Source organism: Atractosteus spatula, chromosome 9 (genome assembly GCF_055471065.1).
Source record: "Atractosteus spatula isolate fAtrSpa1 chromosome 9, fAtrSpa1.hap1, whole genome shotgun sequence".
Taxonomy (NCBI): Eukaryota; Metazoa; Chordata; class Actinopteri; order Semionotiformes; family Lepisosteidae; genus Atractosteus; species Atractosteus spatula.
In genome coordinates, this window is record NC_142714.1 from 30,569,105 (window position 1) to 30,584,342 (window position 15,238).

Here is a 15,238-nt window from a genome sequence, read left to right on the forward strand (position 1 = left end):
AAAAATCTCCACCGAAATTAGAAAGCAGTCCAGAGACAGAGCCTTTTTCCTCTGAGCACGATGATGATGACTGGAGCCTTCCACATTATAATCCACAGCGTCCACCTCCACAGGCTTCTCCCAGTCCACCTCCACCAGCCTATTCTGCTGGCGAGGGGAGTTACCAACTGTAATTGGTCCTCCGGCTGCAAATATGCACTCACAAACGGGGCAACGTCAAGTTCAACAGTTGCAGCAGCCTCCATCTGCAGAATCAGACAAAGGACCAGGGTCTGGTACAGTAGGAGAACATCAAGGGGGTTCAGGGCTTTCAGGGGCTAATGGCTTGGTTTGCAAATTACCAATGTGCACTTTTCCAGGTCCAGAAGGAACTCCAGTATATGTGCATCGACCTTGGTCTCCTAGTGAATTATTTGCATTAGTTAAGTCTTTTCCTAAATTGCCTGATGATCCTAAAGAATTTAGGAGACAGTTAAGCCTTGTTATTGTCATAAGACTACTTGCGGTGATCTAACTCTGATGTTAGACCATATTGTTCCTAAAGGTTTACCGCGCCCTCTTAAACAGGAGGCTCTTTGGCCAGGAAGCTAGCCGAATGATGAGGATAGTTTCCAAAGGGCTAAAGATCGACTCTTAGACGCAAGAGAAAAGATCTGTCCTCAATGCGTAGATTGGTCGAAAATCAATCAATGTAAACAAAAGGTTGGAGAAGATGTTAATGAATGTCTCAAGAGATTAAGATGAATTTTTGTAAGACATTCTGGGTTGAGGGAAGAGGCGGCTGATAGTCCTCTAGGTCCTGCGTTTGTTAATGGGTTGATGCCGAAATTGAAGGCTGAAGTGACGAGAATTGCAATAGATTGGGAATCTAAAGGCAGTAAGGAATTACTGCCTACTCTACAACATTGTGCTAGACAAATGAAGCTGAAAGAGGATGATGCACAAATTAAATTAATGTCTCTGCAATTAGAGAATATGAGAAACCGAGTCCAGTATGGAGCTCGGGGATGAGGAAGAGGTTGCGGAAGCTACCCAAGACAGATAGGGAGAGATGTTTGTCAATTATGGGGAGAATTAGGCCACTGGGCGCGGAATTGTCCAAATCAGGCTCAGAATGGTCCATGAGGTCCCAACCTATATCGACCCAGAGTGCCCTATCAGCCTGGAGCAGTAGCAGGCAACCTACACCGTGGACCATGCAAAATCCATTTCAAGAAAAATAGGAAACCCTGAGCATGACCACTCTGTCACTCCCCATACTTACCTATAATGCTAACACTGAGCCTTTTGTCAATCTCAACGTGGCAAGAATATGAGTGTCTTTTCTAGTTGACACGTGTGCCACTAAATCTTGTATCAGAGCAAAAGATTTTCTGACTTTTCTGACATCTGACATCTGGAGAAGTTCTTAACACAGTAGGATTTTCTGGTGTTTCTAACCCAATCCTTTTAGCAGAACCTATAACTATAGAGCTAGGACCTCTTTCTGAGAACCATGGTTTCCTCTTGGCTGTTGACACTCCAGTGAACTTGTTGGGAAGAGATCTGCTCTGTAAGTATCAGTGCACAATTAAATGCACTACTGACGGGATTTATTTAGAAACATCAGAAGATCAGCAAGATTATATTATGTATCTTCTAGAAAAGAGTACTGGAGATAGGGTATATTGGTGGAAAGCCACAAGTTCAGATATTTCTTGTGTTTTAAAAAGCTTAATGTGTATCAGGTTCTCTTGCCAGTTCAGCAGATAGAGCAGTGGTGCACAGACCAGCATGTGAAGCTGGAGAAATGGCTTGAACAGTTGCACTTTACAGCTTTCTTTGATGCAGGATGTTGAGATCTTCAGTATGAGAAAAATGTTATTCCATACTTAGGTAGCTCTTATGTTCTGATTCTTTCATCAGTTTTTATCGGTAAAGAAGGAATGGGTATTGAAGTAGAACTAACACCTGAACAGCAATTGCTATTTTACCAGCCAAAAAATGTAACTCCACATGTGACTCTGCGAGTAGCTCAAGGTCACGAAGCTAAGGAGATTGGCTAAATGCTGATGCGATTGAAAGAAAGTGAGAAACACAGTGTAGAATTAGGACAAATTAACAAAATTAACCGCAGTAATTGAATGCTTTAGTAGTGATGAGGAAACTCTCTTGAGTTCTATCCCTGACTGTCTGTTGGCTTCTCATCCGAATGACGCAGGAAGAATTAAAGCTAGGGACCCTATTAGAGTTGTAATAGACCCAAATAGACCATTACCCAGAAGACGCCATTCACGCTAAAGTTTTCAGAAGAGAAGGGCATTGCTTCAGTAATTCAGTCCCTTTTGCAGCAAGGCATTATACTGCGCTGTGTAAGTCCTTGCAATACTCCTATCATACCAATTAAGAAGCCAGGAAAAGAGAAGTGGTACTTTGTGCAGGACTTACGTGCTGTCAATGAGTGTGTTATTCCTGCTTACCCTGTGGTACCTAACCCCGCTACTATTTTGTCTAGCATTCACCACTCATTATTCTGTTGTCAATCTGTGCTCAGCTTTCTTCTCTGTTCTTATCCACCCAGATTCACAGTTTTTATTTGCTTTCACCTATCAAGGCCAGCAGTACACCTGGACTGTACTGCCGCAGGGGTACACTGATAGCCCTACACTGTTCCCCAGAGCCCTGCAAAAAGACCTGAGTGACGTGGTGCTGAAGGAAGATTCTACCCTTGTCCAGTATGTTGATGATTTATTGATTGCCTCACCTTCTAGAGAAGCATGCATTAAAGATACACTGAATCTTTTAACAGTGCTGGCTAATAAAGGCCATAAGGCAGACAAGTTGCAGTTTTGGAAAACCACTGTCACTTGTCTAGGTCATCTTCGTAGTGGAGACACTCACCTGCTCTTGCCAGAATGTGTTCAGGCCATTGCGAAAATGCCAAAACCAATCACCATTAAACAAATGAAAACTTTTCTGGGTATGGCTGGCTATTGCCATCAGTGAATATTGGACATTTCTGTCTTAGCTCGCCCCCTCCTAGATATCAGTCTTCTGACTAGCCAAGAGCCTTTACAGTGGAATGCGGATGCAGAAGAGACTTTTAAGGATTTGAAGCAAGCTCTAGTTCAGGTGCTGGCTCTAGGCCTGCCTAATTACTCTTAAACATTTGATCTGTTTTGTCATGAAACTTGAGGTTTTGCTCAGTCTGTTTTAACACAGAAACATGAAGGTAAGCAATGTCCTATCGCCTACTACAGTACTAAACTTGATCCAGTAGCATCTGGGTTCCCTCCGTGTCTGTATGCAGTCGCAGCTGCAGCTCATGCTTTCCAGACTTCTGAATCTTTAGTTCTCAGCTCACCCTTGATTCTCTGTGTTCCCCATTCTGTCAGTACTGTCCTCCTTAGATCTTCTACTCAACACCTGTCTGCATGGCGGGCAACTTCTTATGAGCTTTAGCTACATGCTGCACCAAATATCACTATTCAGCGTTGCACTCCTTTAAATCCAGCTTCCCTCCTCCCTACCTCGGAGGATGGGGAGGCTCATGACTGTGAGGATGTGCTCGCTCGCACCCTTTCTCCATGTCCTGATTTGCAAGACACCCTGTTGCCTAACCCTGAACTGATCTTTTATGTAGATGGCTCTTCCTCTTGTGCTTTTGATGACTCTTTACTTCTGGGTTATGTAATTTTTACAGACATTGAAGTTGTTGAAACTGCTTAATTGCCACCCTCGTGCTCTGCTCAACAAGCTGCTCAACAAGCTGAATTGTTTGCTCTTACCCATGCATGTTGCTTAGCGGAAGGAAAATCTGTTATTATCTTTACTGACTCGTGATATGGTTATGGTGTAGTGCACGATTCTGGCACACTCAAATCTACTAACTGCTATTCTTTTACCAGCTTCTATTTCAGTTGTGAAGTGTGAAGCGCTCTCAGGAGGAATAGATGTGGTCTCCAAAGTAAATGCCCAAGCAGATTTGGCTGCCAAAGCAGCAGCCGCTTCTTCCTCAGTTATAGTGGTTTCCCAAAATGTTTTGTTGGAGCACACTCAGACTCCGTCATTAAGTGATGTGCCTGCGCTGCAGGTGGCTGCTGATGAGAGGGAACAACAGTCTTGGGTGGGCTCTGCCTGCTGTTATAATGCTGCTAAGGGGATGTGGGTCTCCCACGACGGCTGCGTGGTGGCACCCCGCTCCCTACTCCCATGGCTTGCTCGCCTGGCGCACGGCATGGGCCATATGGGCAAAGGGGGGATGTGTCAGATGGTGCAAACTCTGTGGTTTGCCCCTGGATTCACCAGTGTAGCAGAACAGCTGTGCAAGCAATGTGTAATCTGCCAGTAGCATAACCCAGGAAAGGGTCCAAAAGTTGCTACCTCTGCATACCCTCCACCATGGGGACCTTTTGTACATATACAGATTGATTTTATTGAGATGCTGAAGTGTTGTGAGTACAAATATGTGTTAGTGATTTTGGATATGTTTTCTAGATGGCCTACCCTTGCAGAAAAGCTTGATAGTAAAAGTTTTAATGAAAGACGTCGTGTGAAGATTTGGGATCCCAGGGACAATTTCTAGTGACCAAGAAACTCACTTCACTGGAAAAATCATGAAAGAAATGTGTAAGGCTTGACAAATAAAACAGCACCTACACTGCCCATATCACCCTCAGTCTGCAGTAGCAGTGGAGAGACAAAATGGAATCTTGAAAAACAAATTAGCGAATTGCATTGATGGCCATGTGGTCCTATGCAAACAGAAGGACCGGACTCTCGCCACATGAGGTTTTAATGGGCAGGCCAATGAGACTGCCAGTATCTCCTCCCTTAACATTGAAGGAAATGGATATTCATCAAGTGGATGATGCAATGTTGTCCTTTTGCAGTGGTCAACTTGAGCTGTCAAGGCTTTTCATTCACAGGTGCAAGCAGCGCAGGCTGAACCAGTAACCAAACGTTCACTCCTTTCAGCCGGTGACTTCGTCTACGTCAAGGACCACCGATGAAAGAACGAGCTGCAACCTAGGTGGGAACGCCCTTTCCAGGTACTACTCACCACCCACACCGTGGTAAAATGTCAGGGCAAGAAGACTTGGATTCACTCATCTCACTGCAAGAAGGCCCACCTACCTCCGGAGGGAGGGAACGGCGGAGACTCCAATCAGAACCCTATCACCCCAAATTTCACTGTTTAGTTTTCATCTGTGGTCTGGCCTCTGTAATTTGTTTTCCCCTCCTGTGGGAAGGGGTAGATGAAACTGCAAATAACAGGACCTTAAATTGTCCCCTGACTTGGAAACGACCACTGGCCAGATCAGGAGGCCCTGAAACAGATGACACCAGTCCCATGCCACCAGGTACATCACAGGTCCAGAGTAGAGGCCCAGAAGAAGACGATGGGGGGACGCGAATTAAGTACAGATGGAAAAGATCACTGAAACCGCGAATTGATGAGCACACCCATGATAAGGGAGTGGATGGGATTAATTCATTTTTAGCTCTGTCACATTTGTATGGGAGCAGAGAGAATCAGAGTTCATGTTAGATTTGCACAGCGGTGCCTCAAAATGCAGTAGGAGGGTTACCCTTGGGAATAATTCCCCTAGATGCAAATGATTATTGTGGTTTGTTTGTTCATAATAAGATGTTTGGCAGGAATGGAACAAAGAGAAATTTTACAACTTCAGCTAGAATTGTTCTGCAAACCGACACAGTTGAGGCAGGGGGACAATGTGTTGATTTTTCCAAAAGTTATTACCCAGCTCTTGACCAGTCCTGTAAACCCCCTGTAATTATGCTGGGCTCCAGCCCACAGGGATTTATCTGTGTAATAAGAACTAATGGCACAATATTTTTAGGAAAATCCATCTGTCAATTTAATTTTACGAAGAGTGTAACAAGAGAGAAAGAGGATGCCTCAATTATAAGTAGAGAAGAAGTCACCTGTCAATATGGTCCTGGTGATAATAATACTTTTATGTTAACTAGCTTTAAAGCATCCACACCTCAGCCATCCCTGAATGATACTTTTTGGATTTGCAGGGAGCATGCCTACTGTTGGCTGCCCAAGGGATGGTTGGGATCGTGTTATTTAGGATATGTGGTGCCCCATATCAGGTTACAGAAGCAAAGCCCTTTCCAGTCTAAGCCTGCTCGCCATAAAAGGAAGATCATGGAAACTGAAAGGTTCTTTGCTATTGCCTTTTCCACAGTATGGAGTGGCAAAGCTGGCCCGTGAAGCTATAAGCATGGCTGATTCGTTGGAGAGATTGGCAAATGAGATGTCCGAGGGTCTTCGAGCAATAATTGCGGAATTGGTGGCACTGAGGACTGTTGCAATGCAGAATCGTATGGCACTGGACTACCTTTTGGCTGCCCAGAGCAGTGCGTGTGCTGTGATAGGTTCTGAGTGTTGCACCTATATTCCAGACAATTCTGAACATATTAACAACCTGGCTGGGCACATAGAGGAAGAGGGTAAGAAGTATCATAACTATAATCTTGATGGTTGGAGAATTGGTAGTTGGATGAAGAATTTATTTGGACACTGGGGTGCTACCCTAGTGCAGTATATTTTCTTTGGGATATTGATTTTGGTTATTATTATTGTTGTAGTTGTGTGCTTAAAGAAACTATGCTCATTATGTTATATCAAAGTAACTAATCTTATGCTGGTCCGAATACCTCCGCCTCTGCTGCAACCTCATGAGTGAAGAAGAAGATAAAGCATTTTTTTAAATGTGTGCTATAAAAGTGTAAAAGGGTGTAGTTGTCCTCAAAAGGACAAAAGGGGGGAATGAGAAAGAATTTTAGCATTTGCCTTTTTATTAAATATATAATATAGTGACTATTTGCCTCTGCTCATATGTCTTTTATACAACAGTATAAAAGGATAATTCAAGCATATTATTTGACCTTTTGGCATTAATACTACAACTGCAACATGTCTAGTTCATTTCACACCTTCTGTTTACTTACTTCCTTTTGTTTATATACAAGGTAAAATTGCTTCTTAAGAATAATATGGTCAATTACAAAGAAATGTTTTGTAAGAGAGAAAAACATCTCCTAAAGTGGAAATTTAGAAGGAGCTTTCCTGTGTGAATTTGCTTTATAAAATTTATTGCATTTACCAGACATGTATGAGAGACTGCTCTAAAGTCTGCATGATTATATCTTCCTCATGCACATGAATAAAGTACTCTGCTTGACCACACCTAACCTGAGTGAAGAGTTTTCTTCGACAGTAGTTATGAACCCTGTGCAGGTTACCGAGAGAGTCTGATGGCTTACGAGTTCGAGAGGAGCAATGCAGCAGAGTGGTCGGTAGTTCCAGGCTAGAGGTTGAAGTCTGGTAAGAGAAGGCAGCGAGGCAAACGATTCCAAAAAAGGGTTGAGACTAAAGAATAGTCAAAAGGTCCAAAGCTAGAAAGGTCTGTGTGTTGGTAGCTGGAGGTTTGAGGACGATGTAAGCTCAGATGGCAGATAGATTCCTAATACCGAGTGAGGACTATGTTACGGAACAGTTCTTTCTGGGCCCTGTGCAGACAACACAATCCAGAATAGTGAGGAAACACTGGGGGAAAAGTCATGCAGGAGACGGGAATGGAGACAGGAGGCGTGTCCTTGATGTGCAGGTGTCCAGGGGGAGTGAGTCCGGGGCAAACAATCCAAGAAGAAGTCCAAACGGGGAATACAAAAAACAGGCATAAGTCCATGGCCAGACGATCCATCCAGAAGATTAAAAATGGGAACTGGTTCGGGACCGGCGGGGGGAACAGGAACAGAAAGTTAAAAACATAACGGAGCCATACAATGTAGAGACCCGAATGAAGTCAGTGTCTGGCTTATAAAGGGGGAACTGAAAAGGGGCTGGAATAAGGAACAGGTGCGGGGAATGAGGCAGAATGAGAAAGGGCTGGAGCGCCCTTAAGAGGAGGAGTAGCGATCGTGACAGACTAGGAGTGAACGGAGGGTTTAAATAGTGAGGGACGAGGAGATAATTAGGGTCAATTGGTGCCGGCTGTCTGTGCAGAAGGCTGACTGCTTGTCAGGGTGTCACAAAAGAAGAGAAACTCTGCTCCCGGCATAGCAGCTAATTCTGAATAACGAGTTATTCAGGTATGTTGACAAAAGTCCAATCATATCGCTCCAGTGATAAAGTGGACACACAGTAGTAGATATGTGGATGCGAGATATTGCTGCAAGGCAAGACCTCAGTCAGGATTCTGTCTTATGTAGGGCTCTCTATTTTGGTGTTTGTCCAAATGCTTAGACAATAATCAGGGTAGTTCTGTCATCAACCAGTCAGGTTGGTTCAATGAAAAGAAGCAAGTTACGAGAGACTTGCACTGCACGTCTTTTGGATGATTAATCATGAACTTTAACTTTAAGATCATCATCCTGACGTGCCTATGACTCAGTGCTATACTTCCAGGCAGCACCGCTGTCCTGGGAAAGATCTTTATCCATAAAAAAAACTAATCCTCCTTATTTTCTCAAATGCAAAAACCATTAGGTCATTCTCTGGCTCAGATCATAGAGGAACCGAACTGGAGAGCCACAGCAACACCTGTTGATTTAATAAGCATTGTTACCACAAAAGAATCATCTTATGCTTACAACACGTTCATGCTGAATACAGATATACTTGAATGAGCACTTCTCCAGCTTTTTGTTTATTTGGCTGCAGGAGTTAAACAGTGTCCAAGTGACCAATAATGTATTTTTCTTACCTTTTTAATGTATAAAGAATTACTCATTTAAATCCTATAGAATATTCCATCCACTTTACTAATACAGGGGAGCTGAGTCTATTCTGGCACACAACGGGCACCAGGGAGGATACATCCTAAAGAGATGCTAGTCCATCACAGTCCCATTAAATTTTGTGGTCCATAAAACCTTGTAAAAATGGATAGAAGAGTTGTTAAAAGTTATATTTGTAGGCAGAGAGTCCCAAAGGGAGAGCATGACCAATAAAATCCTAAAAGCAAGTACAGATGCAGCCATTCAAAGTGCGCGTTACAGACACGTACCGCAGGTGACGTCGCTCAGTATGACGCAAGATGACGCGGGGCACCGCAGTACGTGATTGGTTGACCGACAGGGGCACTCGTGGTCCGTTGGTCTGTCGTAGAAAGACAGTAAACGTCTTTGCTGTGCCCGTTGTAGGTATTGAATTTTACCACTGAAGGGAAATCTTAGTAGCTGAGCATAAAAAGAATAGGAGCATACTGTAACGCGTGTGAAGGTCATAAACGATATTAATTTTGGAACATAAACATACAGTGTATAGCTGGTCTTGGTACTTTAAAGAAAAAAATACACACCAGTATTCCATTTCTCCCTAAACATTTTAAGCTTCGAAGTCTTTAACTAACGCGATACCGGAGTCAACAAGCATACTTTTAGAATTTGATTAAAAGGGAATATAATATGGAATCGCGTATCTAAAGAATTTAATAATGGTATTCGTGTGCTGCGACAGGGCTGTGTAGGGCTGTTTCGCCTGCCTGTTCATGTGAGCTGTCTTGTAGACGTGACTACCAGCTGACAGGTTGTGTTTTCGAATCCAGCTGGTGCTGGTCTTTTCTTTTAACAAACATTTCTTCGAAAAAATAGAATAGCGATATTATGGACAATCAATTGACTTTTATATTTCAAAATATCGCAACATGATCGATATTTGCGATATTTTGAACATATCTTCCCTTCTGACAGCGGTGCCTGCTTCTATTGTGTGTGTGTGTGCAACAGAGTAAATTTTTAATAGCGTTTTAAGCGAATAGGTAATTAGATTGCTCGTAAACCTAATCGCTTTTTCTACATAAACACAGCATGATTACTCTCTGAAAATGCTTTTCCTTTATTTTTAAAGTAGGCTCAGATTTCAACTATAGATCGTATTATTATAAACTTTCTTGGAAAAATGTATTTTATGTAAACCATGTTTGCTATTAATTCATTTAGGGCTAAAATACGTTCATTGTCTTCCAATCGAGTCGAGTTGACATTGGAAGCCTGCCACACCCGGACTGTTAAACCAACGCATTAGCACGTCAAAGCCCATTGAGGGTATTGAGCCAGTATTGGCTTTAGTATTCCCCCCTCTCCCCTCAATTCAATTCAATTCAAGGTGTTTTATTTGCATGACAGATGGGTACAAGCAGTGTTGGGTATGTATATTGTAACGCTTACGGCAGACAGGCACTGTGTAACAGCCGGCGCACCAGAGCAGCGCACCGAGGGAGCGTCTGCATTTATAACTTGGTTTTTAAAATTAGTCAAGCAATATGAAGCATCTTCTTTTACTTTTGAGTCCCTTAAATACATTGAACACAGCTTTCTCACCACTTAAGATTGCTCTTGATACCATCCTTACACAAAGCAGAAGGGAGATTTTAGTGCCTGAGCATAAAAAGAATAGGAGCATACTGCAACGCGTGTGAAGTCCATAAACGATATTAATTTTGGAACTTAAACGTTCAGTATATGGCTGGTCTCGGTACTTTAAAGAAAACATACACACCAGTATTCCATTTCTCCCTAAACATTTTAAGCATCGAAGTCTTTAAGTAACGCGATACCGGAGTCAACAAGCATACTTTTAGAATTTGATTAAAAGGGAATATAATATGGAATCGCGTATCTCAAGAAATTAATATGCAATAACTGAGTCAAGGGACTCAGAGGATCCAAGGCTAGACTGAGTATAATAGGCTTCGGGCTTCTATTGTGACATCTACTGTAAATTACAGAAATGTTAAAAGTAAACAAAATAAAGTAACTAAAATGTGGTCTAAAATCACCCCTTTAGACACCCCTTTTACTTCACTGGTGTCAGATATGAAAGGCAATAGTCTCCCGTTCTGTCTGCTGTGTGTTGCAGCAGAGGGACTCCCTGCCGCTGAAAGGGGCAGAGTAACTTGCATGCCCTCTAGTACAGTTTACACATGCACGACTTTAAAAGCTAGCAAGACAGGTTTCGATTCACATTAGCTGGCGAGCCTTGTTAAAAAAACGAATGATAATGTAACATGCCACTGTTCATGAACAAAGTTATACTGAGATTTCCTAAGATACGCGATTAAAAAATAAATAAATAAAAATTTGAATCTCCCGCGGAACACATTCCATAAGAATCAGTGGTTTTACAGTATATATCGCCTTTAAAGGTGGCTTCTCAAAACGCTTTACGGGATAAAAACAACCAGAACAGCAGCAACAACAATATTGTATTTCGTTGCACTTTGAAAACCAAGTAATAACTTAACTATACAGTACGTGCAAACGTTTCGTATGTTGCTGTCGTGAATGTCTGCGTACCCATAAGTATCTTATTTGCCTTGAGTCTGTCTACAGTATCTCTGTCCCACTACCCCCATCTCTCCCTCAATTCAATTCAAGGTGTTTTATTTGCATGACAGATGGGTACAATTCTTGTTGGGAATGTATACTTTGATATTTACACCCGGCGCGGCACCGAGGGAGCGTCTGCATTTATAACTTGGTTTTTAAAATTAGTCAAGCAATATGAAGCATCTTCTTTTACTTTTGAGTCCCTTAAATACATTGAACACAGCTTTCTCACCACTTAAGATTGCTCTTGATACCATCCTTACACAAAGCAGAAGGGAGATTTTAGTGCCTGAGCATAAAAAGAATAGGAGCATACTGCAACGCGTGTGAAGTCCATAAACGATATTAATTTTGGAACTTAAACGTTCAGTATATGGCTGGTCTCGGTACTTTAAAGAAAACATACACACCAGTATTCCATTTCTCCCTAAACATTTTAAGCATCGAAGTCTTTAAGTAACGCGATACCGGAGTCAACAAGCATACTTTTAGAATTTGATTAAAAGGGAATATAATATGGAATCGCGTATCTCAAGAAATTAATATGCAATAACTGAGTCAAGGGACTCAGAGGATCCAAGGCTAGACTGAGTATAATAGGCTTCGGGCTTCTATTGTGACATCTACTGTAAATTACAGAAATGTTAAAAGTAAACAAAATAAAGTAACTAAAATGTGGTCTAAAATCACCCCTTTAGACACCCCTTTTACTTCACTGGTGTCAGATATGAAAGGCAATAGTCTCCCGTTCTGTCTGCTGTGTGTTGCAGCAGAGGGACTCCCTGCCGCTGAAAGGGGCAGAGTAACTTGCATGCCCTCTAGTACAGTTTACACATGCACGACTTTAAAAGCTAGCAAGACAGGTTTCGATTCACATTAGCTGGCGAGCCTTGTTAAAAAAACGAATGATAATGTAACATGCCACTGTTCATGAACAAAGTTATACTGAGATTTCCTAAGATACGCGATTAAAAAATAAATAAATAAAAATTTGAATCTCCTGCGGAGCACATTCCATAAGAATCAGTGGTTTTACAGTATATATCGCCTTTAAAGGTGGCTTCTCAAAACGCTTTACGGGATAAAAACAACCAGAACAGCAGCAACAACAATATTGTATTTCGTTGCACTTTGAAAACCAAGTAATAACTTAACTATACAGTACGTGCAAACGTTTCGTATGTTGCTGTCGTGAATGCCTGCGTACCCATAAGTATCTTATTTGCCTTGAGTCTGTCTACAGTATCCCTGTCCCACTACCCCCATCTCTCCCTCAATTCAATTCAAGGTGTTTTATTTGTTTGACAGATGGGTACAATTCTTGTTGGGAATGTATACTTTGATATTTACACCCGGCGCGGCACCGAGGGAGCGTCTGCATTTATAACTTGGTTTTTAAAATTAGTCACGCAATATGAAGCATCTTCTTTTACTTCTGAGTCCCTTAAATACATTGAACACAGCTTTCTCACCATCCTTACACAAAGCAGAAACTGTCCGATGACTCACAGTACAAGTGGAAAGATTACAGATTTTAATCGTCTTTAATTTTGTCTTTAATTTTGCCTGTGGAGTGTATCTTATTAAGCTCTAAATTGCATTTTGAGCGCGGTTTTTTACTTTTTTTTAATTGCATTTTGGGCGCGGACAGCACATACAAGGGTTAATGAACTGCGCCAAGAAATTTAAAATAGTATTCTTTAGGTGTGAGGGTAGGAGTGGACCGCAGCAGGCATAATCAGCAAACCAGGAAAACAAAGAACAGGACAGGTGAGATGTGTATCCAGAAAGCGAGTGATCAGAAAAAGGAAATGGAAAACGCAGAAAAAGAAAACGCTTTACAGGATAAAAACAATAACAACAGTAGTGGCTGGGCAAACGATTTTTTTTATCGAAATACAAATTGAGATACTGTACTGTATAATGATGTGCATGAACAAAGGTATACTGCAATTTTCCTTAGATACGCGATTAATGCTTCGTAGGAGGAGGCGGTCTTTTCCTCTTGTCTAACAGTTTGTCCACAAACAAAACATTCCTGTTAGACAAAAGGAATTGAAAAAAAACAATTTTGTCAATGAAAACCGGTGTGTGTGTCTCTCCCTGCTGGATGTTCCTCTCACAAACTGCTGAATGAATAAAATAATTTTATTGAAAATGCGTTTGCGATTGTCTGGTATTTAATCTGGTCCCTTTTAACTGTTTTTCGATCTACTGTATTGCTTTGAGATGCCACTTTTAAAGGCGATATGTAAAATAAAGTTTTTTTTATTATTGTTATAGAGAAACATGATCAGATTTTCCCTGGTTCAGAAAAAAGATCTAAAGTGCTACACATAACTTTCTTAATTCGATGTATTTAAAGCAGTGAACTACTGTAGGTGTCACATAACATTCAGAAATACAATCACGTATTTGACAAATAAAAACGATTATAATCTAATCCTTCCACGTTTGATCCCAAAATCCCAAGAAATATAAATCTTGACGGGTAGAAAGCTATGCTGAAAGTTTATTAAGATGCTTAGAAGACAAAGATACTGTATCAATTTATGTTGCATTAGCCTGATTATGATTAAAAAACACATATAATTAAACACGCGTTTGCGATTTAAATCAGAACACGATTTAAATCAATATCGATTCCATATTATATTAGCAGAAAAGCTTAAAACTACCACTTTTTCACACGCTATTTCACATGCTAGTTAAATACTTCGATGCTTAAAATCGTTAGGGAGAAATGGAATACCGGTGTGTATTTTTCCTTTAAAGTGCCGAATCCTGGAATCTGACTGGCTGACACCCCTCTGAAGTGGTTCCATAAAATCTGGTATACGGAAAAGAAAGCGTTGATAAATACAAGTGTCTTTTAATACACTCTTTGCTGTGCTCTTGAGGATCCTTGTGATATTTTAAGCTCTAGTTGAATGATAAGTGTCGCATTTTAAATCATTTTCGTAGTTAGAAATTATGAAACGCCCTGTTAAAAGCAAGGAAGTTTTTATGCCCGTTGAAGTAAAACAAAATGCCTGACAAAGTATGGCTTGGACAGATTCCAAGTGCTTGTACAAATGTGCTAAAGAAATTATACTTTGAGTATACAGCTTGTCTAAAGTCATCCATTATTAATACTATTAGTAATATCTTCAGTAAAGGCTTTGATGCATAAATATTTATGATAAAGGTAGGCTGTGTACTTTTGTCCAACTGAGCAATCTTGCTTTCATAAAATATACCAACATTTTAATGACTGATGATTAACATGCTGTAATACACAGTTCAAAATTAAAGGCTCAAATGCTGTACATGAGAGGTTAAGCTCCCCCTGGCGGTTTTACAAGGCGACGCCGGATAGTTAACCACGTGACACCACGTTAACTGCGTCATACCGCGTGATACTGTGACACGCCCACCGGGGTATGCCGCGAAATACCTCACGCATTTTGAATGGCTGCATCTGTACGTCATTGCAGAGAAAACAAGTGCTTCTACAAACTGACTGCTGTACCTAATATCAAAATTATACTATCCATTATAAAATATCAGAAAAATGAGAATGTTTCTAAAAGAAAAAAAGAAATGAAATTTTCCTGGTGCTTTGAACAAATACCCACACCTATAGCTAAACTAACTGGAGTTTATTTTTTTCCAAAACAGATTATATAAACTTCAGTAGTACAGCAATGAATGTGCATTTAATAATGCATCACAACAGAGGCTGCTGATGAAATTGCAAAAGGTAAGGTGTTAAAGGCTTGTTACCTCTACCTTATAAATGTATTTGTAATCACTTTGAAACAGGATATATACAATTTTTTTCTCCTTTCTGCAATACACAGATAAGTAGTGAAAACATAAAAAAAAATACAAAAATCAAAATGTGACATTA